We start from the raw sequence: 3880 nt of genomic DNA, 5'->3' as shown, positions 1-3880 counted from the left end.
AGGGGGAACCGAAAAGCATAATTTTTTTAATAGACACGCACAGGTTCAGACACATGAAATCCAGAACAGGTAGTTGGATTGTAAGCATAATTTTGTCCCAATTCTGACAATAAAATATCTGCACCAAGTTGTCAGAGTGTAAAACACACACCCTGCAGAAAAAAACTTACCAAGGACAGTTAAGGGAGATGTTGAGGATGTAACATGGAACAAAAGGAAAGCAGCCAGTTTTCTGAATTGGTTTATTCTATTTTAATGCATATATGTCCAGGGATCTTGATCATACAGGCCTGGATTTACTGTGTATTTTCTTCAGCATAAAAAATCCCCAACACACAGTGAGCCACAAAGGCTTGAGCCACACATGCCAGATCAGGATCAAACATTCCACAAAACTCCAGGGTTTTTCAAATCCAAGGTTTTGCTCTTTCTGATTTCATATAGAATAGGTGGATTTGTGCTACAGGTATGATCTTCTTCACTTACAGGGAAATCTTTGGCTGAGTGGTTTTTCTGTGATGTCTTCCTCCAAGATACCGCTGAAATAAAGTAATGCAAGCTGGTATGTATCAGAGATAAAAGAAGACATAAAATTGTAGCAGATAATTGGAGACAAAATGTTTATTTCAGACTGAACTTTATCAGTATTTACAATTCAAACCTTCATTACCAGTACTGGTTTTGTCTGAAAAACTTCAAAAGCTTTATTCTGACAAGGCCTAATCTGGGAGTAAGTGGGAAGGGTAACTACACATATGAGTAGATGGGACTCTGACATGTCAAGAAAATGCATTCTCCTGATTGAGCAATTGACTGAACAGTCAAGCTCTTTAGACAGCCTGATGGAAAGCTAAAGGAATTAAGTAGCAATCTGTGAGTGTTTTGAGGAGGAACAGGGAAGCCCTGGGCACCATATGGCTCTCGGCTATCAGGAGTTTTCCAGAAAAGTCTTTCGATTGGGCAAAGGCCTTTCCTTTGGGTAGTATGTCCAGTAGCTGGAAGACAGATACTGGTGCATGCCACCCCTCTTTGCTGTCTTTCCCCTTGCTCAGATTGCAGGTGCTGAAGGCCCTGGTTCTCCTGCCTGTGGTTATGCTGCCAGCCCACTCCTCTGTGGTGGGGAGCTCAGCCGGCAAGGCCAGCAGCCACTTGCGCAGCCCCTCGAGACCTCTCTCAGCAGCACCAATAAAAAGAATCCATAGTTCTTTCACACACCCTTGTCCCCCTGAGGAGCCTCAGGATATCCCTCTGCAGGGCTTTGTCTGTGCTCTGAGAAGCCCAAAATCCCCACTTATGCTGGGCAACTTTCTCCTCAGCCAGGGTCACCTACATGGTTTTAAACTGAGAGAGGACAAAACAGCATTCAAAAAGTCTGGCTAGTGCAGGAAATGACCATTTCTCCCAGATGAGAGCCCTGATCTCTCCAAATAGCACTGGGAAGAGAGACCAGCACAACATATCCTCCAAGGGTGGCACCAGGGATTCTCCTCCACCTCAGACACACATCCATGTGTGTTCAGCATTCATTGCTATAATGCAGTGGGTTTAAGTGCACAGTGAGGAAAAGGGTTTGTGTTGATTCCCTTCTCTATGCAAACTGACATGGCATCTCCTTTCCCTGCTTGTGATCTCCCCTACTGCTGGGCCAAATCCCCACCACATGCTTCTTGCAACCAGCACGAATCAGCCAGGGCAGAAGGAATGCTAAATATCAGTAGGGCTTCTAGGCTAACAGCTCATGCACAGAGTAAGAAAACACCCATGAAAATAATGAAAGAAAGAAAAAAAAAAAGAGAGATTCCATGCCTTTAGTAGCGCATTACTCAGTCATAAGCTATGTACTTTTGAGCTTCTTTTGCTCCCCTGCCAAGACTCTCAGAGAGAGAAAATCAGGACAGATACATGAGAAGAAGAATAAAGAATAATATATAGAGAAGAAAAAAAAAAATCACATCTGAGTCTGACAATAGGTCACCCCACTGCTGTTTACCTGTCTGATGTTTTCCCAGTGATGGCAACAGAAGATATGCGCTTAAACTGTATTTCAAAAGACTGATAACTCCAGAGCATCTCCATTTTCTGCCCTTGCCTTGTCCTGTTGTGTAACTGTGTGTCAGGCCAGCAGCCAGAGCTGACATCACATTGCAGAGGACTGCCCTGGGTCTTGCATAACCTTAATAGGACAGCCGCTTGGAAAGTGTTTATGTGCCATTATGTGCCATTGCTTTTCTAACTACTCTACTGCATTAGGAGACCAGAGTCATTATAGACCAGGCAGAAATATTAATTGCATTTGCATCACTGATGTCAACCTGAGGCATTTCAGTAGGCCCTGATATTTCAGGTCCTGTTCCCATCCCAGTAGGAGCAAAACTCTAGCTGTGCCAAGTGATTGTAACTGACTGCAGTGCTATTGCATTTTATCCCAGGAGGGTTTTGTTACCAAAATGGTTTGTGATTACTCTGTGGGATATCATCAGAAAGATGCCCATCATGCTGCAGACGAGTTCAGGGTCTGTGCCTAGCATTGTATGATTTATGTCTCTGAATAACAGCATTCCTGTTTGCTTGTGGTGTGCTGCTTATTGGGCCCAAAACATCTAACACGCTTTTTAGATAGGTGGTAGCAGACTTCGAAAATGGAAGTGTGAGGGAACTAGGGGTAGAGCTAAATGCATGCTGCTCTGCTTGAAAACTGTGTCCTTTTTGTCCCTATTCCTACTGTGACAATTCTTGCTGGACACTGACCCACTCTGCTGCCCTGTAGAAGGCAGAGGCTGGGTACACACTGGCCCTAGAATATGCTGCTTTCCTCACCTCACTGCTGGGATTAGTCGTGAGCAAACTAAGATTATTAACTCCTGATGCAATTTAAGAGCTGCCAGCCTGTATCTGCCATTAGCACTGCCCTTCCTACCAAAAGGAAGGATTAAGGACCTGGTCATGGAAATGAAACGCTGCAGGTGACTCTGCTAATCCTGCAACGTGGAAGGTGACATGCACCTCTGCTTTCAGAGTGGCTTCCTGGTTCTCTGCTTGTTTTGTGGTGATCGGACATGCACCTTCTCGTGTTTGGGGAAGATAGGACATTACTCAGAGAAAAAAAATAAAAGGGAGTGGAAGGAAATGTAACAGAGAGAATTTTCCAACAACTGAGGTGAGGCTCAAGCTGCTGCATCTCTCACTACTGTTAAATCTACTTGCACAGGTACAAATGAACTCACTCTCAATAGTATCAAGAGAAAAGTGACTGCCTGTTTTTCTTCCAAGTGTCCCTTCTTATTTAGCAGTGACGGTGTTAATTTTAGAGTATTAAACAAGATGTAAAATTTTTCTGTCTCATTCTCTTCCTGTATTGAATCTAAACATTTTTAGAGATGACAGCTACCAGCATTCATAAAGTGAAGATTTGTTTTGGTAAATTTGTTCCTACCATAATTATGCTGACAAGTTCTCAAAAGAAAGATCTCTCCTAAAAACTTTGAGTGAGACGCTTTGATTGTACTTCTAGGCTTAAAGGAATTCTGTTTTGCTGCAGAAACCTTTCACATACTGCAGGCTGTTGCCATTCTGTTTCCATATGGTCCCAGGAAATATCACTTTCTCAGGAGAGTAAGCTGGGGGCAAGAAGATGTTAGGCAATGCATTCTCCAGCATGTCCCCCTCATTTTCTCTTTTCTGGCCAGAATGTTTCCTCTTTGGCAGGAGCAAAGAAAATGCTTTTAAAATTAATTATCATACTCTAAGGAATCAGTTCACAGAAGACCAGTTTGCCCCACAGATCCTCATGATTTTATAACCATTTTGGTCACCATAAAAGGTCATAATACCAAAGAAAGGCAAACAAACCTGGAATAGCTTTGACTTAAAGAGTTCTTCC

At 43.1% G+C, this 3880-nt stretch overlaps 1 long non-coding RNA gene across 1 annotated transcript; it reads right to left on the bottom strand.

The window, feature by feature from the left end:
- Nucleotides 1-225: 225 nt before the first annotated feature.
- On the bottom strand, nucleotides 226-2095 carry LOC108449833. Its single transcript, XR_001866125.1, has 2 exons — nucleotides 1991-2095; nucleotides 226-539 (listed from the first exon to the last, which is right to left on the bottom strand). It is a non-coding gene; the product is annotated as an uncharacterized LOC108449833 (long non-coding RNA).
- Between the last annotated feature and the right edge of the window lie 1785 nt (nucleotides 2096-3880).

The sequence above is a fragment of the Corvus brachyrhynchos genome, unplaced genomic scaffold, assembly GCF_000691975.1.
Source record: "Corvus brachyrhynchos isolate BGI_N302 unplaced genomic scaffold, ASM69197v1 scaffold131, whole genome shotgun sequence".
In the NCBI taxonomy this organism is placed as follows: Eukaryota; Metazoa; Chordata; class Aves; order Passeriformes; family Corvidae; genus Corvus; species Corvus brachyrhynchos.
The sequence above is the reverse complement of the archived record's forward strand: the minus strand, read 5'-3'. Positions and strand labels throughout refer to the sequence as shown.